Below are 14,556 nucleotides of genomic sequence, written 5' to 3'. Positions count from 1 at the left end.
TTATTGGAAATTATTGAAAAGTAGAGTAATAGTGGGGTTTGTGTCTATGAGTCTGAGTGTGGTACTTAATTGAATTAAAGGCAGCTGAAGGCTTTTATGTAACAGAAGATATGCTAGGTTTGAAATATTAAGTAGGTAAACATGGGGGATTTTTAAAAATTCACTGTGGGCTTCACTGGCTGGGCCAGCATTTATTGCCCATCCCAAGATGCCCTTGAGAAGGTGATGGTGAGCTGCTTTCTTGAACTGCTGCAGTCTATGTGGTGTAGGTACACCCAGTGTGCTGTTAGGAAGGGAGTTCCAGAATTTTGAGCCAGTGACAGTGAAGGAAAGGTGATATATTTCCAAGTCAGGAGGTGGGTGTCTTGGAGGGGAACTTCTAGTTGGTGGTGTTTTAGGATGTGAGGCGTAAAGGGAACAAATACATTTGAAAATAACCCAGACTAGATTGAATTCAAAAGAGGGAGTGAAATATTACACCTAGCCAGGAGAAGTTAAGAAACAGTGGGCAGAATTTTCTGCCTGCTGGTTGGGCAGGCCCGACCCAATTTCCGGCGGGCGGGGAGCTGATCCCCACCAGAGAAGCAGGCCCCGCCCCCACTTTATGTGGGCAGGCCAATTAAGGCCCGCCCAGCATGACATCCACCGGCGCATCCTGTGCGGGCAGGGGCTGGGATTCCCCAAAAGCGAGAGTGCGCTCTTTCACGTATGCGCATGAAAGAGCGCACATCTCCCTGAGGCTAAGTGCTGCCTCAGGGAGATTGCTGACAGTTTTAAAAACATTAAAATAGAAAAAACAAAAATCATTAACATGTCCCCCTCATGTGACAATGTCACATGAGATGGGACTTGTTCATAAATGACACTAAAACTTTATTAAACTTTTTAAATCCCTACATGAAACCTTATCCCGCCAGTGCCGGGGTTCCTGGTCTGCCCACAAACATTAAGGTTGGACAGGCAGATCCTTTAATTGTTTCAATGATCATGTCAGTGGCCTCAACTGGTCATTGATAGGTTGGCGGGCCTACAGCTGATTTTGCTGCAGGCCCGCCTTCCTGAAAATTTAAATGGGGCGGGATGACGTCGATGTCATCCAGCATCATTTTACGTGTCAGCGAGCAGGCCCCGACCCCTGTTCGCCGACAGCAAAATTCAGCCCAGTGTGTATGTTTTTCCCAAAGATTGCTGGTAAAATTGATACTATGATAGATTTTATTATTGGAGGTAAAAATCCAAATACATGAGGCAGAATTTTACGCTCGGCGTGCGGGTGTGCGCCCGACATGCCCAAGTATAAAATGATGTGTGCATCCCGATGTCATCGTGCACTCGCGCAATACTTCATTTGGCGGGCGCGCACCGGAGTCAGCTGCGCACCGGAGTTGGCTGCGTGCCCATCAATAATTAAAAAGTCTATTAAGGCCACTAACAATCCCGTTAACTTGAATTTACGCTGCCCGTGCAACCTTACGGTTGGCAGGCAGGCGAAAAGGCTAAGCGGCCTTTACATTTTTTAGGAAACCTCATCCACGAGCGGGATGAGGTATCCTAAAGCCAATAGACATTAAACAAAAACTTTATTTTGGAATTAAAATCATGTCTCATCTCATGTAACAGAGCCACAGAAGGGGACATGTCTTATTAAATTTTTACTGTCTTTAATAATTTTTTAAAAAAGTGCTTCATTCTTCCTTAGGCAGCTCCGTGCCTCAGGGAGATTGAAGTGATCTTTCATGTGCATGCGCGAACTGCGCACCAGGCCCACTCTCCCTCTTCCCCCCGCTTGCATAGGCAGCGGTCATTGCTGCCACTCGCAATCCATGCAGGTCGGGCCTTAATTAGCCCGCCTGAGTGAAATAATGGTACGGAGTTGATCTCGGGCGGCAGCCAGCTTCCCGATCACCCCCACCCTCCTCCACTGAACACGCCCGCCAAGGGACAAATGCTGCCCATGGTGAAACAATGGGAATTTGCATTCAAAGGGGAAAATATGCATAAAGGAGGGAAGGTTGTGTATAAGGGAAGGCAATCTAAGATCTAACAAGTGTGAAGGGCCTCCAGCATCTAAGCCACAAGCTGCTGTCTACAAAGAACTGAAGTTAAGAAAACTCAGTTTGAATTCGACTGTCCAGGGTATTGTGTGTTATTTTGCCTGCGTCTTTTAAAATCTATGTGTCTCACTGTTGCCTTACCAGAAGTGTAATGGGTTAGATTAATTACGGGATTTAGAAGTAATCATAGTCGTAATTTGTAGATCTATTTATGTGCTTAAAATGATTTCTTCTATTAATAAAGGTTTAATTTAGTTTTGTAAGAAACCAGTAATACTTATTACTACTGAATTCAAGGCACGCATCTCGAAATATATAAAAAACTGCAAAACAGTTTTGGCAGGTGTTTCGAGTTTCCCTTTGGGATTTGAGCAGCTTGGCATTCACCATCTGCCTGCCATAAGAAGAGAATGGGTATAACTGGCTTTTTCAAGTTGGCAGGCAGTGAATAGTGGAGTGTTGCAAGGATCATTGCTGGGGCTTCAGCTATTTACAATCTATGTTATTAATGACTTAGATGAAGAGACAGAGTAATGCATCTAAGTTTGCTGGTGATCCTAAACTAGATGGGAAGGTAAACTGCAGGGAGGATACAGAGAGGCAGTAAAGAAATATAGACCAGTTAGGTGATGGGCAGCAAGTTGGCAAATGGAGTGTAATATAGGGAAGTGTGAAGGTATTCACTTTGGTCGTAAGAATTAAAAGCAGGATATTTTTTTAAAGGTGTGAAACTTGTAACCGTTAATGTTCAAAGAGATTTGGGTGTGCTTGTACAAGGAATGCAGAAAAATAGCATTCAGGTGCAGCAAGCAATTAGGAAGGTAAATGGCATATTAGCCTTTATTGCAAGTGGATTAAAGTATGAGAATAGGGAAATCTTGCCACAGTTGTGCAGAGTTTTGATGAGAATGCAGTTTTGGTGTCCACATTTAAGAAAGGAGATATTTGCATTAGAGGTGGCACAGCGAAGGTTCACTAGATTGGTCCCTGGGATGAAGGAGTTGTCCTAAGGTAAGAGGCTAAGTAAATTTGGGCTTATATTTTCTGGAGTTTGGAAAAATGAGAGGCAATCTCATTGGAACCTACAAAACTGAAGGGTTTTGATAGGCTGAGAGATTGTTTCTGCCAATTGGGGAGTGTAAATCATGAGGCACGGTCTCAGGATATGGGGCCAATCATTCAGGCCTGAGGTGAGAAGAAATTATTTCACTCAAAGAGTTATGAATCTTTGGAATTCTCTATCCCAGAGGGTTGTGGATGCTCCATAATTTAATTTAAGGCTGGGATGGTCTCGCAGGGAATTGAGGGATATGGGGAGTGTGTGGGAGAATGGAGTTGAAACCCAAGATCAGGCATGATTGTATTGAATGGTAGAGCAGGCTCGAAGGGCCACTGTCTACTCCTACCCCTGTTTCTTGCATTCTTATAATAACACTCTTTCCATCTAAATCCTGGAGTGAGGCTTGAACCTGGAACTGCTGGCTTCGTGGTATGGGCACTACCCACTGTGCCACAAGACCTCCTCTGTTTCCTGGTAGTGGAGAAAAGAAATGGCAATGCCATATTTCATATGCAGAGGAGCTCATGATCCTCAGGCAGAACTTTATAATCTTCCATATGAGTCTCTGAGCAAATGTGGGACAATTGAAGCGCTTGATATAACTTATGAGCACAATGTGTTACATCTACAAATATCCCAATGATAATGATATTTAGTCCAAATAGCACATTCATCTCAAATCCATCCAAAATTATGAATTGTACTTTAAAACCATTTTCAAGTTACAATGTTTTAAAACATATACTTCACATATTTTCCGTACAAAACTCACAAATGTCTGGTGCTGCGGCACCTTGCATCGACTCATGTGACATAGGCACTGAAATTAAAAGCAGTGAATTTAAACTTGGTAAATCAGAAACCTCAATGCACATATACAACATTGACCAAATAGCTACTGAAATTAATTTTTAAAGACCTACTCTTGCAATTTGATTTTCATCAGTCAGACCAGCTACATATTTTTTGTTTAAATAAGTTAGGCCCAAACTTAAAAATGGCTCTTGAAGTTCTGTTTACAGCATTACTCTGAGGGGAGCAAGGGTGGGGGTTGCAGGATGAGGATCTAGTTCTTTTCCTGGTTTCCAATGTAACAGCAAAAGAATCCCTGCAGAATTGTGGAGTCTTAACTAAGTTTTAATTATGTTTACAATCCCTTCCCTTATTCTCTGATGCTATATTAATATTATCATCAATGTGGATAAAGGTGTAATTAAATTGAAAGGGACCAATGTTGACTCCATGATAAGTTATTTCTCATGACAATGAAGGACATTTTCGCACAAAAAGGAAACAGCATTTCAGATTGAAAAATAGCAGTTTACATCAACGAACTTCAATGTTCATATGAACCTTCTGGAAAAGTTAAGAGAAAAGCTATAAAAATCAAGAGGACAATGTCGAGGGAATCAAGAGAAGTAGTGTGGAGGTGGGAAGTCACATGATTAAATCTTCAGAATACACCCAACCAAAGTTGGTAACTGTACAAGTAATGAAGCCACAGTTCATTTTAAATCTGAACCAAAATCTTTCATCGTCTTTCAACTTACTAGCTTGGCCTTGCATTTGCTGGTCTGTAAAGGGAGAAAGAAATATCTGTTAAACAAATGCATCAAATAGATCTCAATACTATAGGGTGAAATAGGACTTCATTGCATCTGTTTTCCAGATGGAAAAACAACGACAAATAGGATTCATTTTTGGGCAGATTGAGAAAATAGTTAATAAAGCATATTGGATCCTGAGCTTTATAAATAGGGGCTTGAGTACAAAAACAAGGAAGTTATGATGAATTTGTGTAAAACACTGTTCAAACTGGAGAATTGTGTCCAATTCTGGTCGCAGCAATTTAGAAAATATGAGAAAAGATACAGAAAAAATTAATGAGAATGTTTTAAGGGATGAGGAGCTTCAGTTACATGGATAGAATGGAGAAGCTAGAGCTATTCTCCATGGAGAAAAGAAGAAGATTTGATAGAGTGTTTATAATCATGTAGGGTCAAGACAGAGTAGGTAGAGAAAGCCATTGGTGGAAAGATCAAGAACCAGTGGAGATTGATTTAAGGTGATTGGCAAAAGAAGCAATGGCCACATGAGGAAAATCTTTTATCCTCAGTGATTGGTTAGGATCCAGAATGCACTGCCTGAGAGTACGGTTGAGGCAGATTCGATCATGGCTTTCAAAAGACAATTGGACACTTGTCTTAAGAGACAAAGTAAGGGAATGGGACTATGTGAGTTGTTGTTGCAGAGAGGCAGCAAGGACACAACAGGCCAAATGACCTTCTTCTGTGCTGTAACCAGAGTATGATTCTATGTTCTGTGCTTGATCAGTACCTCTGTTACTTTTGCTAGCATAATGACACATGTGATTTTGCAGGCATCCCAGGCAGCTACATAGAACAGACATTAGGCCTTATGTAGGTTTTTGGGCCTCTTGCTGAAATTGGTGCAACAGCCAAGCCACCTCGGCTTGTGATTCTTATCTAGCTGCTGGGGTCTAAGCAGTGACTGACGCCAAATATGTCAGAGGCTTTCATTGGCTAACCCCTGTAAAGGGGCAAGGTGATCATTGTACATGGTTGTTAGGCGCAGACCTCTTTACCAAGATGACGTTCCGCATACATCACTTTGAATGTAGCCATCACTGAGACGTGGTTGAGGGAGAGGCAGGATTGACAGCTCAACATTCCGGGATATAGAATCTTCAGGCGAGATAGGGGAGGGGGTAAAAGAGGAGGAGGCATTGCATTATTAGTTAAGGAGTCAGTTACTGCAGTAAAGGGAGATGATATCTTGGAGGGGCATCGAATGAAGCTTTGAGGGTAGAGCTTAGGAATAAAAAAGGGGCAGCCACATTGTTAGGTGTTTATTATAGACCCCCAGATAGTCAGCGGGAAATTGAGGAGCAAGTATGTGCACAACTTGCGGAGGTGTGTAAAAACAATAACAATAGGGTCATTATATTAGGTGATTTCAACTTTCCCAACATTAATTGGGATAGACTTAGTGTTAAGGGCTTGGATGGAGTGGATTTCTTGAAATGTGTACAGGAGAAATTTTTAGGTCAATATGTAGAGGGTCCAACAAAGGACAGCGCAGTGCTGGACCTAATTCTGAGGAATGAAGCCGGACAGGTAGCTAAGGTGGTGGTGGGAGAGCATTTTAGTAATAGCGACCACAACATGGTACAATTTAAGCTTGTTATGGACAAAGAAATAGACAAGTTGCAAAAAAATGTTTTGATTTGGGGGAGAACGGATTTTAGTAAAATGAGGCAGGATCTGGCCAAGGTAGACTGGGAACAGCTACTGGTGGGGAGATCTACAGAGGAGCAGTGGGGGGCATTCAAAAAGGAAATGGGGAGGGTACAGGCTCATCATGTTCCCTCTAGGGTGATAGGAAGGAGTAACACGCCCAGAGATATTCAGGACATGATGAGAAGGAAAAGAGAGGCTTATATCAGGTACAAGGGAAGCAAATCAGTGAAGGCATTAGTGGAATACAGAAAGTGCAGGATGGAACTTAAGAAAGCGATTAGGAGAGCAAAGCGAGGATATGAGAAAGCTCTTGCTGGCAAAAGTAGGGAAAATCCCAAGATATTCCTTAAGCATATCAATGGGAAGAGGATAACCAGGGAAAGAGTAGGGCCCATTAGGGACTAAGGAGGCAATCTATGGGTGGAGCCAGAGGACAGCGGTAGAGTGTTGAACGAATATTTCACATCCGTCTTCACCAAAGAGAATGAGGATGAAGGTATGAAACTCGGGGTTCTTGAGCAAACTGATATAGGGAGCAACAAGATATTGGAGGTGTTGGCAGGCTTAAAAGTGGACAAATCTCCAGGTCCGAATGATTTGTGTCCCACTGAGGGAGGCAAGGGAGGAGATTGCAGGGGCTGTGACCCAAATTTTTAACTCCTTTCTGGCCACGGGGAGGTGCTAGGGTACTGGAGAACAGCTAATGTGGTTCCGCTATTTAAGAAAGGTTCTAGAGATAAGCCAGGAAACTACAGGCCAGTGAGTCTCACGTCAGTGGTAGGGAAACTATTGGAGACAATTCTGAAGGAGAGAATCCATCTCCACTTGGAGAGGCAAGGTTTGATCAGGGATAGTCAGCATGGCTTTGTCATAGGGAGGTCATGCCTAAAAATTTGATTGAATTTTTTGAGGAGGTGACCAGGTGTGTAGATGAGCATAGTGCAGTTGATGTAATTTATATGGATTTCAGCAAAGCCTTTGACATAGTCCCACATGGGAAGCTTATAAAGAAGGCAAATGCACATGGAAAATGGGTAATTTGATAAGATGGATTCAAAATTGGCTTAGCTGTAGGATACAGAGGCTGAAGACAGAAGGATCCTTTAGTGACTGGAAGCCAGTGTCCAGTGGCGTACCACAGGGATCTGTGCTGGGTCCCCCATTATTTGTCATTTATACAAACAACATAGATGTCTATGTGGGGGGTAGGATTAGCAAGTTTGCGGATGACACAAAGATTGGCCGGGTGGTTAACAGTGAGGTTGAGTGTCTTGGGCTACAGGAAGATAGAGATGGGATGGTCAAATGGGCAGATAAGTGGCAGATGTAATTTAACCCTGAAAAGTATGAGGTGATACACTTTGGAAGGAGTAATTTGACAAGGAAGTATTCAATGAACGGCATGACACTAGGAAGTTCTGAGAAACAAAGGGACCTTGGCGTATGTGTCCATAGATCTCTGGAGGCTGAGGGGCATGTTAGTGGGGTGGTGAAAAAGACATATGAGACACTTGCCTTTATCAATCGAGGCATAGATTACAAAAGTAGGGAAGTCATGTTGGAGTTGTATAGAACCTTGGTGAGGTCACAGCTGGAGTAGTGTGTGCAGTTCTGATCGCCACATTATAGAAAGGATGTGATTGCACTGGAGGGGGTGCAGAGGAGATTCAGCAGGATGTAGCCTGGGATGAAACATTTAAGTTATGAAGAGAGGTTGGGTAGACTTGGGTTGTTTTCGTTGGAGCAGAGAAGACTGAGGGGCAACCTGATCGAGGTGTACAAGATTATGAGGGGCATGGACAGGGTGGATAGGGAGCAGCTGTTCCCCTTAGTTGAAGGGTTAGTCACAAGGGTTCATAAGTTCAAGGTGAGGGGCAGGAGGTTTAGGGGGGATGTGAGGAAAAATGTTTTTACCCAGAGGGTGGTGACAGTCTGGAGTGCGCTGCCTGGGAGAGTGGAGGTGGCAAGTTGCCTCACATCCTTTAAAAAGTACCTGGATGAGCACTTGGCATGTCATAAAATTCAAGGCTATGGGCCATGTGCTGGTAAATGGGATGAGGTAGGTCAGGTGTTTTTCACATGTCGGTGCAGACTTGATGGACCGAAGGGCCTCTTCTGCACTCTGTGATTCTGTGAATGTGTGCATGCACATCTCAGACCTCATTTTTTAGGGTTAGCTGGCTAAGTAACCGTTAGAAAATGGTCCAGATTTTTCAAAAAACCCCTGGAGAGTTGGCAGGAGCAGGAATTTTGCCAGTGAAGCAGTTGGCCGACCATTTGTGGCTGCTCATTTAAAATAAGCAAGGCCTGAGACCCAGTGTCCAGTAGCCCATTTGGGGCATGTGATGTTAGATGGGCACTCGGATCAACCTCAAAATTGGCTATAAACATTCCTGAATGTTTCAAACTAGGAAAGCCACACTCATCTTTGTGTTCTTAATCTAGGGATTCTGACAAGAGAGTGCAATTGAAAATAGGAATGTAATGTAATTTAATAAAGCAATACGGTATATTCTTTAAAATGGACAACAAGTTTCCTGTTTATAACTCACCACAGGCCTGTGCTCTTTGTTGTCGTGCTTTCAATGAGGAAGGATAAAGAATAGAAACAATCAAAACTTGTACTTAAATTATGTAGAAAATGCAGAACATTGTTTAAAAAACACAAGGAAAGCAATGCTCAATGCTAAAGTACTTTGTTGCAGAGCAGAAGGCCTAGATTGTTTGTTGCCAGCCAAGCTACCTACTTGCCAATTCTTGCATTGTATAAAAACCTTTGGTAGAGAAAATAAGTCTTAAACAACAAAAAAATAAAAAAAAAATATAAGGAACAGCAACAACATGGAAACAAAATTGTCTGAGACAGGAAACTGATTCGTGGTTAACGGTTGTTTTTTGGACTGGAGGAAAGTTTAAATTGATTCGATGATTCTATGAAAAATCAATACACATTAATATATAACCATAGGCAAGCCCAGCATTTACTGCTTGTTGCTGATTGTTCCAGAGAGGTTTGTGATCGGCTTTCTTGAGCCACTGTAGTTCACATGGCAAAAGTAAAATGCTATTTGGCAGGGAGTTCACTGTCATTGGGTCACATTCCTTCCTAAAAGCACTGTGAGTACATCATATGGACTGAAGTGGTTCAGGTGACTCACCACCACCTTCTCACAGGCAATTAGGGATGGGCAACAAATGCTTGCATCACCAATGATGCCCACATCCTGTAAAATAATAAAAGTTGCTGGAAATAAAGCTATCCTGTGAGATAATGGCTACCCAATCAGATCATTGCTCGCTGTACATTGTGCTACTTCATGAAAGGGCCCAAGGCCACCACCTTTGGTCCTAAAAGGTGTCTAGTCTACCCCAGATTACCCTGGAAGCAACACGAGTGATGTTGTCTGCTAACAGGATGCTACCATCAAACCATAAAGACTTACTGCCTACCCCACAAATAAGTAATGAGGTATATGAATTTAAGGGCTGGCCTGAGGCTGATCGTATCAAACAGCATGTCCTGATGCAAAATAAAAACAGAATTACCTGGAAACACTCAGCAGGTCTGGCAGCATCGGCGGAGAAGAACAAAGTTGACATTTCGAGTCCTCATGACCCTTCAACAGAACTGAGTAAAAATAGGAGAGGGGTGAAATATAAGCTGGTTTAAGGTTCGGGGGGGTGGTGTGGCCTTAAACCAGTTTATATTTCATCCCTCTCCTATTTTTACTCAGTTCTGTTGAAGGGTCATGAGGACTCAAAATGTCAACTTTGTTCTTCTCCGCCGATGCTGCCAGACCTGCTGAGTTTTTCCAGGTAATTCTGTTTTTGTTTTGGATTTCCAGCATCCGCAGTTTTTTAATTTTATGTCCGTGTTTAATTGACTGACATTTCTCTTCAAGAAATGCCTACCTTGAAGAAGTATTGCTCCTCTCTCCGACAAGATTTCCGTATCTCTCTTTTGCCGTGTTCACTTTCATTGCTTTCCATTTCTCTCCTGGTGTTTGACAAGGTGTTTACTAAAACCCGCTTTCACAGCCATATCTCCTTTCTCAGTGACTGTCTCCGTCTCTGACTTACCCCACGTGGATTTCAACTGAAATTCCATCCCTTATGTTTCGAACCCACCCAGGATTACAGGTATTTCTGGGACATAAAACGTTTCTCGGACTGCTGTTCCCATCGCATTCTGAGATCCACACTCAGTGCCATGCGCCGCCATATGAACACACTCGACCTCTCCCTCCAGCAGCACCACCGCACCCTTTTTCAAAGCTGCGCATGCCCCCAGTTTCATTTTTTCCTTGGTCTCATCCGACGCCCCAACAAGAAACTTTTTCTCTCAAGTGCTAAGGAACGCAAGCTCCAACAACTCATCGACACCAACACCCATCTAGGACCCTCCACCCCTGCCTGTCCCTCCATCCCCACCCCATCTTCCAATCCCAGCCCCGGCCGTGTATTTATTATAGCCCTTGACCTTCCCCTCTCCAACACTGAATGTTAAGTGTTCAGCAGAGGACTTAGTTTCATACCCTTACGCCCTCATCTCAATGAATTTTGGGCTTAGCACGATGCTGAACTCTTCTTCTGCCGCCTTCCTCTCCATGCTCACTTCTTTGGGCAGAAGTCCTCTCCCCATTCAACGGATGCTTTTACCCACCTCCAATATTCTCCCTCCACCTGGACCCCCTCCTCTGGATTCTTACCTTCTCTTGATCTTTTCATTGAGAACGGTCGGCGTGACATTAGTCATTAGTCGTCTCAATTTCTCTGCTCCTCTCACCCATTCTAACCTGTCTCTCTCTGAACTTACTGCACTCAATAAAAAAAAATAAGCCCCCACCCTCCCCCCACACCCCTCCACCTTAAACCAGCTTATATTTCACCCTTCTCCTATTTTTACTCAGTTCTGTTGAAGGGTCATGAGGACTCGAAACGTCAACTTTGTTCTTCTCCGCCGATGCTGCCAGACCTGCTGAGTTTTTCCAGGTAATTCTGTTTGTGTTTTGGATTTCTAGCATCCACAGTTTTTTTGTTTTTATCACAAACATGTCCTGATGGCTATTCACAAAGGCAGAGTTACTACCGTACTCAACCAACCCATGCTTGCAAAACTCAGAACATAGTGCCCAACATTAGATGTGATTCCGTGATTGGGCATCACTTACCAAACAATCCTGCGTGTACCAAGGATTACACTAACAACCAATTTAAGATCATTAATTGTGCTCACAATGTGGCTCACTTATGATTACTAGAAGCTGCATATATTATGTATGGCCCAGTCTTCTGTAGGAAAAGGGAATTTGCCTAGACAATGCACTTTTTCAATTAAACAAAAGCTTTGGGGAATACTGTTCCCTGGCGCATTACCCATGGCCATGTCTCAAGTAATCAGAGCCAACTTGCCCTTTTTGAATTTACATAAAAAGCTTCGGGATAACTGTTTCCTGGTGTATTCTCCATGGAAACACCCCAAATCATCAAAGTCCACTTGCCAACCAATCAGCACCAAGTTTCTCTTTTGGTATAAATTGTTCCCTTTGAAATTTGGTATTCTTGCCTCTGTCCTGACGAGAAGCTTTGACATCATGGGCAGAATTTTGCCCTCTTCAGGCAGGCCCAGGAATGGTCGTGAAGCTGATCGCTGCCCGTGATCAGGCCCTGACCGTGTTTTCATGCTAGCTGGCCAATTAACAGCCAGACAGCGTGAAATGTGTGTTGCCGGGCTGGGGGCGAAAGGTGCATAAGCATTGAAGTTCACGCATGCGCACTGTAAAAACTCTGAGACACAGAGCTGCCTCAGGGAGCTGGAGGTTTTTAACAATAAAAATAAAGATATTTTAAATAAGCGTTCCTCATGTGACTTTGTCACATGAGCAGGGACATGTTAAATAGAAGTGTTATAAGTTTTCATTTTTTAAATCACTGGTCAAAACCTCATCCCACCCGTGGATGAGGTTTCGTCAAAAATGCAAAGGCTGCTTTGCCTTTTCGTCTGCCCACCAACCGAACAGTTGGACATGCAGCAAAAAATTTGAATCAATGCTGAAGGGCCCCACCCGCTGACTGAAATATCACATGTCATTATGCGCTCATTTGGGTCGGGCATGCACCTGCCCAACGAGGGAAATATTATGCCCCATGTATCTTTTTTTCAGCAGCAATGCTCAACATGTGAACCACCTGGTGATTAAAAAAAAGTTTTAGGGTTTTGACCCAATGACAATGAAGGAGCTGTGATAAATGTCCAATTTGAGGCGATGTGTTACTGAGAGGGAAATTTGGAGTTAAAGGTGATTTGGCAAGGTGCTGCTGATATGTACTTGGCAACTCATAGCAGTGCATCCTGTAGACATATTGCAGCCATGGGATGCCAGTATTTAAGGGAGTGGATGTTTAAGCGAGTGAATAGGATGCCAATCAAGTGAACTCCTATGTTTTGGATGGTGGTGAGCTTCTCAAGTGTTGTTGCAGCTGCAATCATCCAGGCAAGTGTACCTGCACCACATGGACTGCAGCAGTTCAAGAAGGTGGTGGGCAATTAGTGATGGGCAACAAATGCTTACCTTGTTTGCGACAGAAAATTCCCATGAAAGAATGAAAAAATGGCTTTGAAAAGTTAGAAGTCAGCCATTTTGTTGGAGAACATTCAGTATCTGACCTGCTCTAGCAGCTATGGAATTAATAAAGTTCCAGTTAAGTATTTGTTTAATGGTGAACCCCAGAATGTTTATTGCAGAGTCTCGTTTGACAGAATCTTATCAATTGCACAGCGGCAACTTTAGCGGTGGGAAGCCAGGGAATTTTTGAAAGTTGTGTGTAAGTTTGTCTACTCAGCACATTCCCACACAGAATCACAGAATCACAGTGCAGAAGAGGCCCTTCGGCCCATCGAGTCTGCACCGACATGTGAGAAACACTTGAATTACCTACCTAATCCCATTTACCAGCACTTGGCCCATAACATTGAATGTTATGTTGTGCCAAGTGCTCATCCAGGTACTTTTTAAAGGATGTGAGGCAACCCATCTCCACCACCCTCCCAGGCAGTGCATTCCAGACTGTCACCACCCTCTGGGAAAAAAAAGTTTTTCCTCACATCCCCCCTAAACCTCCTGCCCCTCACCTTGAACTTATGACCCCTTGTGCCTGACCCTTCAACTAAGGGGAACAGTTGCTCCCTATCCACCCTGTCCATGCCCCTCATGATCTTGTACATTCGATCAGGTCGCCACTCAGTCTTCTCTGTTCTAACAAAAACTAACCCAAATCTATCCAACTTCTCTTCATAACTTAAATGTTTCATCCCAGGCAACATCCTGGTGAATCTCCTCTGCAACTCCTCCAGTGCAACCACTTCCTTCCAATAATGTGGTGACCAGATCTGCACACAGTACTCCAGCTGTGGCCTCACTAAGGTTCTATACAACTCCAACATGACCTCCCTACTTTTGTAATCTATGCCTCAATTGATAAAGGCAAGTGTCCCATATGCTTCTTTCACCACCCTACTAATATGCCCCTCTGCCTTCAGAGATCTATGGACACACATGCCAAGGTCCCTTTGTTCCTCAGAAATTCCTAGTGTCATGCCGTTCATTGAATACTTCCTTGTCAAATTACTCCTTCCAAAGTGTATCACCTCACACTTTTCAGGGTTAAATTCCATCTGCCACTTGTCTGCCCATTTGACCATCCTGTCTATATCTTCCTGTAGCCCAAGACATTCAATCTCACTGTTAAGCACCCGGCCAATCTTTGCATCATCCACAAACTTACTAACCCTATCCCCTACATAACCATTTATGTCATTTATATAAATGACAAATAATAGGGTAGCCAGCACAGACCCCTGTGGTACGCCACTGGACACTGGCTTCCAGTCACTAAAGCATCCTTCTGTCATCACCCTCTGCCTCCTACAACTAATTTGAATCCGCCTTATCAAATTACCCTGCATCCCATGTGCATTTGCCTTCTTTATAAGTCTCCCATGTGGCACCTCGTTAAAGGCTTTGCTGAAATCCATATAAACTGCAACAACTGCACTACCCTCATCTACACACCTGGTCAATTCTCAAAAAATTCAATCAAATTTGTTAGGCATGACCTCCCTATGACAAAGCCATGCTGACTATCCCTGATCAAACCTTGCCTCTCCAAGTGGAGATAGATT

Source organism: Carcharodon carcharias, chromosome 3 (assembly GCF_017639515.1).
Source record: "Carcharodon carcharias isolate sCarCar2 chromosome 3, sCarCar2.pri, whole genome shotgun sequence".
Lineage (NCBI taxonomy): Eukaryota > Metazoa > Chordata > Chondrichthyes > Lamniformes > Lamnidae > Carcharodon > Carcharodon carcharias.
Note: the sequence above shows the minus strand (reverse complement) of the source record.